We start from the raw sequence: 18,797 nt of genomic DNA on the forward strand, positions 1-18,797 counted from the left end.
CAGACACACTAGATGCAGAATTTATGTGAGAATTAACCATGTGATGAGGTTTGCTACATTTGCAGTGGTTAGTGTTGGAATATCAAGCCAATTCAGTGCGTGTTCAATAAGAAAAGGTCTGGAGAGGGTTTTCTTTAATATTATTAGTAATTTATAAGATACAAATTTATAGTTTGGTGACAGAGCTCAGGGTTACGTTACCCCAATGCAATACAAGAATTACATTCAAGAGGTTCGCTGCTAACATACTTTTCCTGACTCTAGCATGTATACACAACTGATATTAACAGGTGGATTTTTGGTTTGCCGTCACTTATCAGTCATTCTGCCATCCTTTGGCTCTTGTACCCCCAGACATACTTCCTCTTTCTGCAACCGTTCTCTGCATACCAGAATTGAACAATTATGTGCATCTTTAATATATTTCACATCTTCTACAAGCAGCATGACAACTTGTGACATGTCTAGACCTTGTATTAAACAGCAGTCTGGAAACAAGGCCCCTCACACTATATTTATTCTTCTATTTCCCTCTTGTTAGCATGTTCATTTTAAAAAGTATGTAGCACAGTAAAAAAGAGAAAGTGTGTCTGGTCAAGATGTGGTTAAATAGAAAAAGTCAAAGATTGATTAATCTGTTGTTAGTCTAAACATTTTTCTAAAAAATAAAAACACAAAAGTAATAAAAATAAATTCCTTTTTTCCAACATTAGTTTTTATGGTATTTGCACAATTATTTAACAAAAACAACAACTTTTGAAGTTTTTGTGCTTGCCACGCTGTGATAGTTGCTTTAGGATGAGATTTGCAGGGAACAGAAAATGTAAGAAATTTCTCAAGTCTTGACTTTACTTGTGTGCAAACCTGCTGCATGCTAACTTGCAATTTGCTCAAGTATATAGTATTGATCTTTACATAAATAAGCTGCTGTGTTTGTGAAACACTTGCAGAACTTTCTACCACCATTGTTATTTTCATAGGATTGCAGTCTCAAACCAATTTGCTCCAATTAGTAAACCTGCCCCTGTTGTAAAAGATACTGAACTGGCTTTTTACATTTTGTGCTGTTTTCTAAGATAAATTTAGAATGCTATGAAGAAACATCATTATGTTGATGTAATAGGCTATTCTCTATTCTGTTTTGACCCTTCTTTCCAGAACGTTTGATTAGACAAGACAGATTATAGACTCTGAAGTAAATGCCCACTGACATGATTTAAAAACGTTTGCTTGTCTGCATTTTTGTTTATGCTGATGTACATTTATTGTTCTGCTGGAGGTCAAGAGCACTCTGAAGCAGGTTTTCATTCAGGATGTCTCTGCACATTGCTGCATTCATTTTTCCCTCTATCCTGACTAGTCTTCCAGTTCCTGCTGCTGAAAAACATCCCCATGCTGCCACCACCATGCTTCACTGTAGGGATGGTATTAGCCTGGTGATGAGCGGTGTCTGGTTTTCTCCAAACGAAATTCCTGGCATTCACGCCAAAAAGTAAAATTTTTGTTTCATCCGACCTCAGAATTTTGTTTCCCTTGGTCTGAGAGTCATTCAGATGCCTTTTGGCAAATTCCAGGTGGGGAGTGGCTTTCCTCTGGCCATACCATACAGGCTTGATTGGTGGATTGCTGCACAGATGGTTATCCTTCTGTAAGGTTCTCCTCTCTCCACAGAAGAAGAGCTGGAGCTTATACAAAAGCCTTTTTCACACATACAGACTTTTTTGCTGGTAATTTTCCGGAAAGGTCTGTATGTGTGAACAGGCCTTTTTTTGAAAATAATTTTGCAATTTTCTAGAAAGAGAAGTTGTAACATTGACGTAAAAGCAATAGGAAGATTGCCGGATAGAGTGTGTGCATGTCTAGGATGCACGGTTTATAAAAATAAAAGCCTTTGAATATTTTTACAGACACATTTACCTATTAGATGTTAGTCAGATAATGTTTATATGTTCCTTCTTAATGCCAATTGTGTAAACAATTATTGATAAGATGCTTATGACAAACCGTTGTTTGCTTACTTTTGAGATCTGCTTCCTTTAGTTGCTTGATGCGTTGCGTGTGCCCGCGAAGCAGCCCGTGAGCGCTAGCATACGCATACATATTATAAGTTGATCCATCAACAGAGTTTGTGGTTTAATCAATTGATGATGTTATGATGTCAGAATTTACCAATATTTTGGAATGGGTGTGTGAACGCTCTTTTCCAGAAAAATTACGTAATGCCCTCGTCTGTGTGAACGGCGCTTTTTTGAGTTTACTGGTAAAGTCGTTACGGAAATTTTCTGGATATTTACTGGTATCACTGTGTGAAAGGGGCTATTGTAACTATCAGGTTATTGATAACCTCTCTGACTAAGGCCCTTTTCCCCCGATCACTTTTCCAGCCAGATCTAGGAAGAGTCCTGGTGGTTCCAAACATCTTCCACTTACAAATGATAGAGGCCACTGTGCTCATTGAAACTTTTAGAGCAACAGACATTTTCTGTAACCTTTCACAGCCTCAAAGCTCAACTTTTTGAGAGAAAAGAACCACTCCTTTTAAGTAACTGGCTATGGGCCTGTATCAAATGATCTGTAATAGACAAAGCAATAATAAATACATTTACTCATATTTGTCTAGTCAGATCCTGTAAATTCAGCACAGCATGGATTTAATAAGGTTCCACATTTCTGAAATTTGATGTTAATCTTCATCATTTGGCTTTCATGTAGATTCTGTAATTATTCATCTGCTGCCCTGTGAATTAAACAGGCTGATGTAGATGTAGAAGCAGCCTTTGATGATCCTCCATGTATGGGGAGTTTAGGCACACTATTGAGTAATAAAGGCACATTATTAATAAGTGGCAAACGCTATCATTTTGACAGATTTTAGAGTAATAAAAACATTGAGATTTGAAATTTACCAAAACAACAATCATCTCTTATACGTCAAAACACCAAGGGAATTTTGATTTCTGACGTTTAATGACGTTTAATATTTTTAAAAATGTATATTTGCAGATACCTGTAAAAATCAGTAGTGTATCCAATACACTTATTTTCTTATATATAGTCAACACCTCCTTAACATGCTCAACTGTCTTATAATGAGAATGCTGAACATTAATCAAACAAAAGAATCATGGATACTTCATCATCACTGGTGCAATTTTTGTATCTCCCAATCACTGCCAAGTGTTTTATTTTTAAATATATTTTAAAAATGCATGTATGCACAAGGGTAAAAAAAATAAAAACATTCGATAAACGTTGTTATCATGTAAAATGAATGTCACTTGTCCATACTGTCACAATCTCCAGCAATCTAGTCTTTTCAAATCAATGTCACATATGCCACTTCAACAAACTACATATCTCATCAAGCCCCTCATACACACCAGTTCCGAATCACCCTTGATTACTTGCACTCAGCCATAGATCATGAAGACTGATTACATGGCCTATGAACCCCACATTCACACACAAAGTGCTGTGTCTTGTTCTCCTGTAATTGCAAAGGGTTCTTATTATCTGTCTTGTTCTGTTTGAACCTGTGCCTTGTTTTTCTTTTATGCTGCTTGCAATCTGTACCCATTTCTTCGCCTGTGACCAAGACAAATTTTTTGGATTGCTCTTATCTTACAGTTTGCTCCTGCTTTGACTATTGCCTGCCTGCCTGAGATTTAATAAACTGCATTTGGATCCTCACCTCTGTTGTCACCCGACTTTCATGTTACACATACTGTGCTTTTGTACAAAAACAAATTGGACAATCCGAATAAACTTTAACATTTTTCAATTAATTTATATGTACAGTATGCAATAAAAAGCTTAATAATTGTATTTTATTGTTTAGAAAAAAGAGAAAAGAACGAAACAAAATGCACAAATTAAAAGACAAAGCACAAATACCATAAATATTTGAAATGATCAGTAAAAATGAATGAGATTATTTTTGTAAGAAACAATTGACTGCCCAAAAATTTAATCCAGAAGTGCAATGCAATTTTGTATTTATTGTTATTGTATTGTTAATTGTGCTTAATATACTTGCATTATTGCTAGGCACAGTGTGCACATTAACCCAAGTTCACCTGTTTCACTCTGAATTTTATAACATAATTAGGGATTGTATGATATTTCCAAGGGCTAATATTGTGATCAGTTGAACAACTCTAAACTGAATGATTTCAGTTTGATTTCTCCGCGGTGTGTGGAGTCAAAGATCTTAAACAAAGGTCTGGGAGCTTAATAGTCCTGCTACCAAAACCTGCTGAAAATAACAGCTTAAACAACCCTAAGGTGTTTTTCCAAATAATAAATGAGTGAATGGAGTAACAGCAATTTCTCCTCTTGGTAAAAGGGTTGTGTAATAACTTCACTCCATCACTTCATCTCCACGGGCCTTCCATTTCTAGTCATAGAAACCAAGGTTTGCATTCACTCAGTAGCTGCACTTTGTATTTAAATATATATGGGTCAAAGACAGGATAGCCATTTTAGTGTTTGCATCAAATTTAGGTTCTTAATATGGGAAGCATAGTGAAATAAATAAAGTGTCCACTTTAAAGGGCCCCTATGATGCAAAATCTACTTTTGGAAGCTGTTTGGACAGAAATGTGTGTACTGTATATAAGATCTATGTTTTAATAATTTCAATTCATCATTAAAAAAAAAAAACCACCTTTTTTTGTAAAAGCAGCTGTTTTATTTAATAAATGCAAAGCATGCAGAAAAATACATCTGAAGGTGATTTAAGAGCTGGCTTTAGAAAAGATTCATTCATTTTCCTTTGGTTTAGTCTCTGTTTTAGAGGTCACTACAGGGGAATGAACAGCTAAGCGGATGCCCTTCCAGCTGTAACCCAGTACTGAGAAACACCCAAACACTCCCACATTCACACACACACTACGGCCAATTTAGATGGAGGAAACGCCAACACGTAAAGAACATGCAAACTCCACACAGAACTGCCATATGGTCCAGCTGCACCAGCGAACCATTGACTCAAACCAGTGACCCTCCTGCTGTGAGGTAACAGTACTAACCACTATCAATATCTTAAATAATACTATTATTAATTAAAATAATAGATAATATAAATTATTCTACATTTTAACCTCATAACGGTTCATTCCATTGTAAATGCATGATCATATGTTAATCAGTCTATGCAAGAAAAAATTAACTCAACAGTCTGAAACCGGCACATTTAGAGCACTAATAGACACTGTGAGCATTCATAAGACACTTCTCTTGTAAAATAGCTATTTGTATCTACATACAGTATAGCCTAAAGTAAAGTTTAGTTTGAAATAGCTAATCAGAGGTTACTGTAGGTCAGAATACACCAAATGTTCAACAAATCACTGAAAACTTAAACAAGTTTTATTAATACATTTGATGAAATTTTAATAAATAAATTAATTCACTGAAGCATGTATTACACAAACTAACTTTACTGAAAAGGTTAACTCCCCTGTGCATGAGGTCTACTACTTTAGTTCCTTTTCATGCAAATGATATTCACAGGAATATAAAATAACATATCATTACAGATATATCAGCCACATTTAAAGAATTATTTTCATGTAGTTCTTTACACAACACCAAATAAATACTACAAAACTAAATAAAAGTGTCTATGAACTGCCTGTTTATCTCTCAGGACAATTTCAAAAGCTCTATAAAGAAGAAGTTTACTTTAAATACTCGGATGATGCACTTATTCAACCGGTAAAATAAAGTTTCGAATGTTCGACACTTCACGCACTCTACGGCTGCTGCTTTGCTCACATAGGAGAAGGGGCGGAGCTTTTAGGCACTAATGTTAGATTTATTTTGGATTGTGAAAGCAAAATTCTCCTACCAGAGTGATTATAGCACCTTCTTATGGTGAGTGCAGTTATACTTATGGCACATATTATTTGGTCATTATTTCACTAATTTGGCAACTGTCATTAGGGAAACGATTTGAAATTCCGCTCAGTAAAAAACATTGTTCCAAATACTACAAATACTATGCTGTTGAGTGTGTATTTGCATCAGTGCATAGTGTATAGTGTGTCATTTTGGACGCAGCTCGTGACTCACTTTGTGGAGAGTTGTACTAGGGTTTGGATCTGGTGGAACACGGTTCCACAAAACAGGTAAAAGCTATGTAAAATCATGGTAAAACTGTGTGGCTGCAATGCATTTGTCTTGTATGTTGAAAACACTACAGGTTGGGTTTAGGGTAAGATTTAGGTCAGTCGATTGTAAGGTGATCTGTAAAATGAATCCTGCATTCTAGTTGAAGTGTACAAAGATGTAAGCATACAACAAAACACATCCCAAATATGTATTTCACATTCATATCAATATAGAAAGCACCCTCTCATGGACTCTGAAACCTGCAACAAAACATACAGTACTTGGAGCAACTTATTTTACATAAAAATGGGTTGGAAAAATGTGGTTGTGGTGAAGTCAAGCTTTCTTTAAACTAGGCATGGGACCCATTTCAAAGTATACCATGGTTTAGAAAAGTCAAGGTTTCAAAACGTTTAAATTTTTCTGTAATACCGTTCATAAAGTATATGTAAGATTTTTTTTATTTAATTTTTTAGGACAACAAGATCTCCAGCAGAAAAAAATATCCAAAGATGCCATTTTAAATTGTAAAGAAATGTGTGTTTAATGAAGAAAACTAATGAAGACAGCAAAAGTCAAAGATTAATTTTTATTATTTAGCCTGACATGTTTACTTCTCGAAAATATTTTAATTCTTTCAAAAAATTAATTATAATGTGTTCAAAGGGGGAAAAATTATGTTTTTTTACCCAGACATTTAAAAAGAATATATTTTAGAGCAGTAATCACTAATACTGTGATACCAATAACCTTAATATTTTTGTCCAAGGATATCATACCGTCAGAATCTTATACCAGCCCATGCCTACATTTAACTATGCTTTGGTTTAGAATGGTTTAGTTGATCCACAAGCTGGTCTTCCTGCTGTAAAGGGCCAAATGAATGACCAGTCTAACCAGCATGGCAGGCAGATAACAATGTTAGGGTGCTTTCACACTAGCACTTTTGGTCCACACCTGGGTTTGTTTGACGTCAGAGTATGGTACGTTCAGCTAGTGTGAATGTGTCTTCTGAACCACACCCGAGTCCACCTGAAAGAGGTGGTCTGGGTTACGGTTCACACGAACTCTGGTTCGGTTCATCTCTGGTATGAATGCAACCATACCAAATAATGGAAGTGAACTATGACCAGTCAAACTTCAATTTGTAAGCAATGAATGAAAAAGATCTTTCTTCAGGACTCCATGTTTCAAAATGAATCTTATTGACAGTCCACTTTATTCAGTGTGTAAAGCATGATGTGGAATTTGTGAAATAACTGAGGTGCAAATTTACTGACAAATGAAATAAAAACTTGCTTGAAATACTGTGCACTTTCATCTGGAAAAAAAGCTGAATGCATTTCATTCTTTATATTGGCATTTGTGGTCATAAACCACATATTGCATATTACAACAACAGCATATATTGCTTTGTGATTGATTTTGTAACTGGCTGTACAGCTGCACAGAGAACTAAACGCAGATCGCACAGCTAAACTGCATGCTTGTAAACAGTATCAGTAAGCACCCAGCAGGAGTGAGAGCAGAAAGTGCCATTTTTTTCATCCAGGCGGCGAAACATCAACACTTTACCCGAAAAACCAAAAGCAAAGCTGACAACTCCATCCCTTCTCCATTCCTCCAATAAGAGAAAATGGTGTGGCTACAATCGAGACAAGTGTGACCCTTCTTAAAAGACTGGGTGGTTTCCCACTCCACTTATAGACTCAAGCTGCTGTTGTGCTGGTCTTATAGGGGTTTGAGTGCTAGAATCCTATAAAGCTGGTTCAACCATTACAAATACCCTTATTATATGTAATTTTTTGAATGTAGAGTTGCTGATAACACTACATATATGATGTCTTTAAGCTAGATGAGTGTATTCACAATCTGAGGAAGTTTTAAATGAAGATTGGCAAGGCACTGAACGGGTAAAGCGGTAGTAATGAATGCACAGCAAAAGCATTATTGAACACCGCTCTTGCGCAGAGCACTGTGTTGTCATGGAAACCAGATTTGTTAGGTGAAGTGACGGTTTAAAAATATGCTTGACACTTGTTAAGAAATGTTATGCAAGATATTCTCTCTCTCTTTCTCTCTCTCTCCCACCCGCCCCGCTTTTCCCTTCTGTAGGCTTGGCAGATTTCCAGAGCAAATTACTATTGCGGATGCATGCAGCAGTGAATTTGTGTTTTGGTACAGGGTTCGGTGACTAGATATAAAGGTGTTTGCCTCTTGGTTTTATTGCCCTTGGGCACTAAAGCAAGAGTGTTCATTGTGTTTAAGAGCTCAGCCTAGAATTGAGATTCTTCATAATTCAATCCTTGGGTGCAGGGCCATTTTACAAATGCATGATTTGTGTGAGGAAATGGGTTGGGAAGTATTTCAGTCAGACCCTTACAGGGGGAAAGACCGACATAACTACTTGTGAGTGGAGGGGTCACTGGTCCATTCGCAGTAAAAAGGAGCTCATGCGTGTAAAAGGGCAGAGCAGTGATGATTTAGTTTACTAGGTCAGCATCAGTGTGGACTTCTCCACTCTATTATTATTTATTTTGTTCAGTGAGAATATTTGCCTCTATATATAGTATACCACTGTTTTTTTATGTCTGTTTTATTGTAAGAATCATCCTAATGTTTAGTGCCTTGTAACAAGGACAGCGGTAAATAAAATGTAATGTTTTTTTCCTCAATTAAAAGACAGTGTTGACCCCTTAGAAAACACTTACTGGATATTTAGTCTTTGTCATGGTATACATATTTTTGTCATGTTTATGGAAATTCTTAATGTATATTAAGTAAAAGATTAAACATTTCCAAACAAATATTGAAAAAAAAAATGACATTTTAAATATAAAACCAGTCAAAATTCTCATATTATTTATTTTATGAGTATATTTAGTTTATAATTATGTGCAACTATAGCGTGATTCCATAAACTCATCAATATGCTTATGCTGCAAAGTTATGTTAGGTAATGTAAAGCATTAGAAATTAGTTTAGTTTTTTTTATTTTTGGTGTTTTCAAGAACTATATAGTTAATGTTTGATTTAGAATAAATTACAGAATATCACGTTATGAATAACCTTAAAATAACTGGTTTCTGTACTCAAATTTAAAAATTGTTGTTTACGTAATCTATCAATCTCTCGTTCTATCTATCTATAAAATGTTTAGTTAAATTTATATAATAAACCATGTATAAATGTAATTGTACACATTTTTGTGTTTTAAGTGTATTTTAGTATATATGTATATACAGTATGCATCAAATGCAAAGTTTTTTGATGGGATTAATTATGATTAATCATTTGACAGAAAATAATATGTACTAAAGGAAATATATCACTGTACTTGATTATTCTAAACACCTAGACTTAGTGTTTTATTTATAGTCAATTTTAATTTTAGGATCTGTAAAATCATTTCACTTTTCTCAGTAAATGTTTAAGTTTGAGCAAACGACTTGCTTTCTGTTATCCCAGGATGTATCAGTATACTTCAAAAATTTTAAAGATTGCTTTAGGGCTTATGGTTGTAGAGATGTAATATTGTGTTCTGTATTTACTCTGATGTCTGTGTATTTGTTTTGACACTGTCTTTATTTGATCCTGTCACTAAAGCTGCACACAGCTTATAAGCTGTATGGTTGTATTGTAGATATTTAAACATTTGACACTTTTTGACTAGCATTAGTTGATTTAGTTATCACGAACTAGCATTGAATTTGCTTACTATTTCCACAGCATCATTTACATGGTCTTCAATAACGATAGAGCAAACCTACTCATGTTTACATGCAATTTTCACTTGTACTAATTATTTAATTTTATTTAACACTACTGTGTACTAATTATTTAATTAGTGCAGTTATTCTATTGCCATAATCTGCATACCCAACAGTACACATGATGAAATTCTGACAGATGATGAGCGTTATAATGACTGATCGAGGCTGTTTACACTCTGTCACTTCATCTAGTTCTCTTATAGGATAGATATTTGATTAGTGTTTCTGCTAAATGGATATGATTCTGATCTTAATCTTGATCTGATGCAATGAAAATCTAACTATGTCAACTAAAGCATCAGATTTTATTTTATTTTTTGTTTTACAAAAACACAAGCTACACACCTTAACAAATACATTAATTTTTGCATATCTTACTTACCCAAAACAACAAAATGCTGTATTTTAAATTTATTTTCCCTCTCCATTCACAGAGATAGGCTACTACTGGTGTGTGATGCGTCTCTGTTGTTAATTTGATTATCTGCCATTTGATATATCAATATAAAATTCCAATTTTATTTTAACAATTAATAATTGGTCAAAAATAGAATGAAATAAAAACATACAATAAAGTTTAACAAACATCCCAAACTGTTGCATCGTGACAATACATCGTGTGTTGCATTTGTGCTGTTATACTTATGTGATTACAATGGGTATGGAAAATATTCAGACTTTTACACTCTGTTGTATCGCAGCCATTTGCTAAAATCATTTAGTTTTTTTTTTTTTTTTCTACACACAGCACCCCATTATGACAGAAAAACACAGAATTGACATTTTTGCAGATTTATAAAAAAAAACTGAAATATCACATGGTCCTAAGTATTCAGACCCTTTGCTTATTTAGTAGAAGCACCCTTTTGGTCTAATACAGCCATGAGTATTTTTTGGGACAGATTCAACAAGTTTTACATACCTGGATTTGGGGATCCTCTGTCCTTCCTCCTTGCAGATCCTCTCCAGTTCTGTCAGGTTGGATGTCAAACGTTGATGTACAGACATTTTAGGTCTTTCCAGAAATGCGCAATTGGGTTTAAGTCAAGGCTCTGGCTGGGCCATTTAAGAACAGTCACATAGTTGTTTTGAAGCCACTCTTTTGTTATTTTAGCTGTGTGCTATGGTCATTGTCTTGTTGGAAGGTAAACCTTCAGCCCAAGCTGAAATCCTGAGCACTCTGAAGAAGGTTTTTGTCCAGGTTAACCCTGTACTTGGCCTTATTTATCTTTCCCTCAAAAAAGTCTATTGAGTCGTCCTGTTCCTGCAGCTGAAAACACCCTCACAGCACAGGTGATAAGTAGTGCCTGGTTCTTCACACACTAACGCTTTTTTGGTCTCATCAGACCAGAAAATCTTTTTTGGCCAAAGACTAACTCTAGGAAGGGTTCTGGCCATCACAGACATCTTCTTTTAAGGATTTTGGAGGCCACTGTGCTCTTAGGAATTGTAAGTGAAGCAATTTTTTTTGGTCAGATCTGTGCCTTACTATAATTCTATCTCTGAGCCCTTCAGGCAGTTCTTTTGACCTCATAACTCTCATTTGCTCTGACATGCATTGTGAGCTGTAAGGGTTAAATAGACAGGTGTGTGGTTTTCCTAATCAAGTCCAATCAATATAATCAAACACAGCTGGACTCAAATGAAGCTGTTGAACCATCTCAAGGATAATCAGAGAAAATGGACAGCAGCTGAGTTAAATATATGAGTGTCACAGCAAAAGGTCTGAATACTTAGGACCATGTGATATTTCAGTTTTTCTTTTTTGATAAATCTGCAAAAAAGTTTTTCTGTCAATATGGGGTGCTGTGTGTGCATTAAAACATATATTCTTAGATTTTTGGAGAGAAATTTGCATACATGGTTTCAAGAACTAGATGCATTTAGATTTGTGCAGTTTCATCTGGAATGCATCCCAGACGACCTTCTCAAGTGAAATTCATTTATAATGCATTTCAGAGGGCAAGTACTGTCCTTTTCTTGATAAGCTAACTTTCCAATTAGAAAAAAAGTGTGAAGTGTCTAGGTGTAAACAGCCCTGTAAAGATATGTAGCAGAGGTTGCATAGTGAGTTGCTGGTCAAAATAACATGGAAAACTTAGAAAACAGGAGAAATTCATTCATTCAAGTTAATTTATTCTTGAAGATGTTTGAAAACCTAGTACCTGTGGTTATTACTGTAAACGTCTTCATTGCGATTTTATAAATTAGTGAACCATTTTTTTTCAAGATTTTTCATTCAATCGTTCATTAATTTTCCTGTGGCTTAGTCCTTTACCAGCTAGCAAAATTCATGTAGCTCAAATCCGGTCCAAACCAGAGACTTACATCCAGACCACATACCGCATAGAACACAGGTGTCAAACTCAGTTCCAAAAGGACCGCAGCTCTGCACAGTTTAGTTCCAACCCTAATTAAACACACCTGATCAAACTAATTGAGTCCTTCAGGCTTGTTTGAAACCTACAGGTAAGTGTGTTGGAGCAGGGTTGGAACTAAACTTTGCAGGGCTTCGGCCCTCCAGGGATTGAGTTTGACACCCCTGGCATAGAATGATGGCACTTGGGCGGTCCGCTCCTGATTGCCAGATCTGGGCCACAATTAAGCCATAGCAATATCACACAGAAGCCAGAGTTGAACCAGAACTGACCCTATTCTGGGTCACAGTTTGCTTTTATTCTGGCCCAGATCTGGCCTACACTTACACTTGCTAGGTGTGGCAAAGTACAAAAATCCCAGCATGCATTGCAGTATGAATACATTCTATAGATTTCTGATGCTACACTTTTCATTATTTTCTTTTGATTCTGCTGTTTATGGTGACATTGCTGATTTAGTCACTTTTAGTATTCTGTTTGTGATGTTTGTGAGTTTTTTATTCATTTTGTTAATTGTCAGAATTGGCAGAAGTTGAGTCATAGGATTTTTTAGCTTTTAAACCTTTATAATTCTGTGGCATGTGCAAGCATGTTATTACGTTACTTCTAATAATGGGTTAAACATTGGTTAACAACAGTGAATTATTTTATTTCATCACAGGTAGTGCCTCACTTAATTTTACTGTTTATTTTATTTTATTTTATTTGAATAAACCTTTCAAGCAAAGATCTTAAAAGTTACAACAACCCAAAATAAATTTATATTAAGAGGTTCCGAGCTATTAGCCCAACTAAAGCAATCACTTTTCTCCATGATGGTGACTTTTGCCATATCTTCTCTGGGCTGCTTTAGGCTCACAGCTACATTAGTCAGAGCTAACTGTGCCAAATATTTGCAAAAGTGGCCCACATTTGTTTTAGGACAACTGGGCCACATTTTCCATATGTTCTCTGGGCCACTAAAGGCTAACGGCTGCATAAGCCAGAGTTTACTGTGCCGAATATTTGCCAAAAGTGGCACACATATGCCACTTTAGCTTTAGACCCAGATTACCCTTAAATGACTAGGCCACATTTGTCCTCGATCATATAGACCAAATATACCATTTTTCACATGGGCCACATTAGGCTCACATTCAGATTACATTTTGCTATAAGTCTCAAATCTTTGCCTTAAATGGATCATAAATGAATTTTAATCTTTGGCCAACTTTTGCCATTGTACAGGTGGGCCACTTCAGGCTCACATTCATTTGTCTGTGCTGAAGGAAGACCACCAGTGCTGCATAACTGCCTAAAGTGGCCCACATTTGTTTGCTATCTGGGTTTACTCGTCTGGGGTCGCCATATTGGAATGAACTACCAACTATTCCGGTTGGTGTTGTTATACACAGTTGATGGCCTTCCAGCTGCAACCCAGTACTGGGAAACACCCATATATCTCACATTCACACACATTCACTATGGCCAATTCAGTTTATTAATTTCACCAATAGTGCATGTCTTTGGACTGTGGGGAAAACCAGAGAACTTGGAGAAAATCCACGTCAACATGAGGAGAACATGCCAACTGACCTAGCCCAAATTCGATAAAAAATCCCAAATTAATCACAATATGAAAATACACATAAATGTTGTCATTCTTGTTAATTTCAGCTTGTGTAATGGTTCAGAGTTGGACGACCCAAATGTAGAGAAAATTCAAGTGGGTTTATTGACAGACATAGGAAAGAGTGGTGAGGTAAACAAACAGCAACAGTCTAATAAGTGAACAAGGCAAGTTGTGCAGGGCCGGATAGCTGCTGACCACAGATAACTATTGGCTGGGGGAATGAAAAGGAAGTGATCAGGTCTGGCAGAAATTGGTGAAGGCTTTAGATGGATAACAGTAGAGCACCGTCTAGAGAGGATGGTAGTCTCTGTACTGGTCTAATAGTCAGGCAGAGGAAACCAGAACCCAGGGACTCTCAGGTGGCAGGGGAGAAGCAGGGAACACAAAGGAACTCAACAAGAACATACACACCAAATAAATGTAAAGAATCCACTAAAAACAACTAAATAAAACTAAAAGGAAATATTAAACTGTAGAAAATGAGAACAAAATGAAATTAAATAGAAGACTAGGAGATGAAACAAAACTATTAAAATAAATAAACAACCACTTCTATAAAGCCTGAATGAAAACAAATAAGAAAAGGAAAATAACAGCAAACTAGGACAAGGATCCTAATTCAGAGTGGTGTTACTGATGACAGAAGCGTTGTTAGTCTGTTAGTATCATGCATTTAACACAGTTTTCTAGTAAGGCTCTGTATCTAAAGTGTGTATTGTTTTTCCCAAATGAAGCTTTACTTTCCGTCCGATCATGTGTGGATTTCACTTTGCATTTCAAAAGGTTTGAATTCCAGATTTTGCTAAGCGAGTGCTCCTTGGCTCTGATTGATGGGTTTGTGCTGTACTTCAAAAGTGAATAAATACATCATTTTTTAAATAATCATTACTTATTGTCATTATTTTTATTTTTTTATTTTATAGGTTTATTTTACAGTAAAAACCATCTGGATACACATAATTTTTTTATTAAATAACCACTTATATATATATATATTGCTCACACGTTCATGATAGCTTATCCATTAACTAATATTATGAAATAAGAACTTACAAAACCCCCCCCCAAAAAAAACAGAAAAGTTGTGACAGTATGGAAAATGCAAATAAAAAAGTAGTGATTTTCAAATTTAGTTCGACTTTCATTATATATTTTATTGCAGACAATACGAAAGCAACATTTTTCATGTTTTGTCTGGTCAACTTCATCCTTTTTTGTCATTCAGACCTGCAACACATTACAAAAAAGTTGGGACAGAAGCAGTTAAGCACTAGTGATCAGGTATATTGGTTAAATAATTATGTGGTTTGAAACAGATGATGTAATTATAATTAGTAAATAATTATGTTGTTTGAAACGGGTGATGTCAAAAGATGATTGTAATTATGATTTGGTACAAAAGCAGAATCCAAGAAAGGACTAGGCCTTTAGGACCAAAGATGGGCTGATAATCATCAGTTTGCCAACAAATACGTGACAAAATGATTGAAATGTGTAAAAAAAAAAAAAACAATGTACTTCAAAAACAGATTTGGATATTTTACCTTCAGTAGTGCATAACATATATAAAAGATTCAAGGAACAGGGTGAAAGTCTTAAGCTGAACAGCCATGAATTTTGCTCCCTCAGGTGGCACTGCATTAAGAATTGTCATTCATCTATAAGTGCATGGGCTCAGGAATACTTTGGCAAACCTTTGTCAAGTATCACAATATGCAGTTACATCCACAAAGACCAGTGAAAACTGTACTGTGCCAATAAGAAGCCCTATGTTAACAGTGTCCAGAAGTGACGTTGACTTTTGTGGGCTCAGGGATAGACCATCACACTTTGGAAACTTGTACTGTGGTCAGATGAATCAGTGTTTCAGGTTTTTTGGGGGAGAAATAGATGCTGTGTGCTCTGGACTAAAAAAGAAAGATCATCCAGACTGTTACCAGCAATAAGTCCAAAAGCCATGATCTTTCATGGAATGGGGTTGTGTCAGTGCCCTTGGCAAAGGCTGAAAAGTACATTAAGATTTTGGGGCGCAATATGCTGCCTTCTTTTCCAGGAACAACCTATGCATATTTCAACAAGACATTGCATAACCACATTCTGCACACATTACAAAGTCCTGGCTGTAAAGGAAGAGTATACCGGTAATGGAATGGCCAGCCTGCAGTACTGACCTGTCTCCAATAGAGAATGTGTGGTGCATTTTGAAGCACAAAATGCATCAGTGAAGACCCTGCACTATTGACGTCCTTAAGACTTGTTTGCAAGAAGAATGGGACAGAATTACACCTGAAACACTTCATCACTTGGTGTCTTCAGTTAATAAACGTCTTTTAAGTGTTGTGAAAAGAAATGACAACAATATAAAGTGGAAAATGCTTGACTGCTCCAACTTTTTTTTTAAATGTGTTGCAAGAACCAAAAAATAAAAAAATAAAATAAAATAATAAATGACGGGGAAAACATTAAATAATGTTGTTGTCTGCAATGAAATAAAAGTCAAAGTAATTTTAGAACTTTCTTTTTTATTTGTGTTTTTCATACTGTCCCAACCTTTTCTGATTTGGGGTTGTACTATAGTGTGACAGTTGCCACAATGTTAGGTTGAAGTAGATTTGCTGGACACTGAATCCACCCTCATTTGGTGCATTTAGATACTTAAGTTTTATCAGTATACCAAGGTTTTTGTGTATGTACTGTGAGATCAAAAGTATGCCTGGTGCTGATTTTATCCTCTGTTTACAAGCAACTTAAACACCCAGAGAGGAGTGAGGCCGTCCAGAGAGGCTGTCAGCCTGAGAGACTGTAAATAGATCTAGGGAGGGTTACATAAGGCCTCTCATGACTGTCTGTGCTGGAAAACGCTGAATGCTTAATCCCTTGAACTTGACTTCAACTGCAGTTTTGAGATTATATATACTGTATGTGCAAAAATATATACTGTTCACACATGCACATCTGTAAACAAGCTGTTTGATACAAACAGTTCTTTATACAGTATCTCATAAGTACATACTGCATGCATGCCTATCACAAACAACTCAAACATTTGTGGTGTATTTTGTCTGCTTCTTGCGAGTATAATGGTAACTCAAAAAGCAACATGTTGAGCTCGCTTTGTTTACTTGGACAACCAGCCAAAGTAGCTTATATTATTTGAGTCAATGTGAGGTAAATCGACTCAAATAATTTCCAGACTGGACTACCTATTGCAACTCTCTACTAGCCGGGCTTCCAGCTAACTCTATTAAACCTCTTCAGATGCTTCAGAATGCAGCAGCACGAGTGGTCTTTAACAAACCTAAAAGAGCACATGTCACTCCGCTACTCATTCGTTTGCACTGGCTGCCAGTTGCTGCTCGCATCAAATTCAAAGCACTGATGTTTGCTTACAAAGCGATTTCTGGCTGCGCCCCTTCTTATCTGCTCTTACTTCTGCAGATTAATAGGCCGTCCAGAAACTTGCGTTCTGTGAATGAACGTTGCCTCGTGGTTCCATACCAAAGAGGGAAGAAAACACTTTCCCAAACGCTCGCGCTCAATCTGCCCAGTTGGTGGAATGAACTCCCTCACTGCATCAGAACGGCAGACTCACTCGCTGTCTTCAAAAAGCGACTAAAAACTATTTAGTCTCCACTTTTCTTACTAATATGTAACTCCCTCTCTGACTCCTCCACTAACTACAAAAAAAAAAAAATAAATAAATAAATGAATAAATAAATAAATAAGTATTACTAATGCTTTCCTTATTAGACTTTACACACCTGAAACTTGCCTACAGCACTTATTCATTGTTGCTCTTATAGTTGTGTAAATTGCTTCCTTGTCCTCATTTGTATAAGTCGCTTTGGATAAAAGTGTCGGCTAAATTACTAAATGTAACTGTAAATGTAAATGCAAATGTTGGATACAAAAGCAGCCACAATATGTTCTGCTTGCTGACCTCTTGATTGTATTTAAATGCATAACAGTGTCCTAATGAAATAATAAAATCTGCTGTTGATTATTTATATGTCTTGGACTTATTTCCCATTGGGTTGTAAGTGTATGCTAATTCAGGCTCCAAGGGATGGAAATTATAAGCTTTCAAGCATTTAGACTGTGATTGCTTTTTCTCAGTTTCATTTGAGTGTTTTTTTTTTCTCGAATTGACGTTGATTTTCAAAAAGGCCAAACTTCACCTCTTCTATTTTAAGCAGATGTCAAGATATGATCAGTAATGTTTCTGGAGAAGTTTGTCTGCCTTAATGCAGTTGATATTTCATTAATAATGGCTTTTAAGCAGCAAAGTGTTTGTTTTACACAGAGCTGCAGTAATAGTTCATTCCCCTATATAAACAAGGCTAGGTGCTTCTAATATTGATGTTGTTTATTGTTTGGCTGTTCAAGAATGAGCCAGACTGTATTGTTAGGGAACTGTCAAATAAGCTGTCTTCTATATCTGTTTAAATCTGAAATTTACTATATTTTAAAAGGATGGTCCAGAGTGTATTTTGCAGGCTTGGTTGTGTTTATAGGATGCAAAGCAATGTTTGCTCATGCTTCATTTGTAAAGGTTTTTTTATTTTATTTTATTTTTTTTTACATATATCTTACTTTGATTATATACAGCTACTCAGCTAACATTAAAATGACTGTCATATTTCCTAGTTCCTCTGAAAGGCCCGGCCTCAAAAGGCTCTGATTGGTCTGATCGGCTCCATGTCACCAGGAAAAGCGCCACGTCCAGTTACGCCTCTGCTTGCATGCGCTGTGTCTCTGCTGTATAAATACTGTCAGTCAGTGTAGCCATGTCAGTTTCATAGCCTTACTATGAAACGTTTACATATCTTTTGCGAGTTGAGTATTTGAGATGTAGAAAGCAGGAAAAACGGCTGCATAGAGAGACACTGCAGTGCTGGAAAAGCTTGTGGTTGTGTACAG

At 36.0% G+C, this 18,797-nt stretch overlaps 1 protein-coding gene across 9 annotated transcripts in view; it reads left to right on the plus strand.

Annotated features, from left to right (window-relative positions):
* rasgrf2b (Ras protein-specific guanine nucleotide-releasing factor 2b) overlaps positions 1–18,797 on the plus strand; it is a 121,611-nt gene that overhangs the window by 25,713 nt on the left and 77,101 nt on the right. Inside the window, exon 1 of one of the 9 annotated variants that reach the window (XM_087251940.1) lies at positions 18,532–18,728. The gene's annotated coding sequence lies outside the window, so the exon portion shown is untranslated. 9 annotated transcript variants of the gene reach the window in all.

This window comes from Danio rerio, chromosome 5 (assembly GCF_052040795.2).
Source record: "Danio rerio strain M-AB ecotype USA chromosome 5, GRCz13ab, whole genome shotgun sequence".
NCBI classification, from domain to species: Eukaryota; Metazoa; Chordata; class Actinopteri; order Cypriniformes; family Danionidae; genus Danio; species Danio rerio.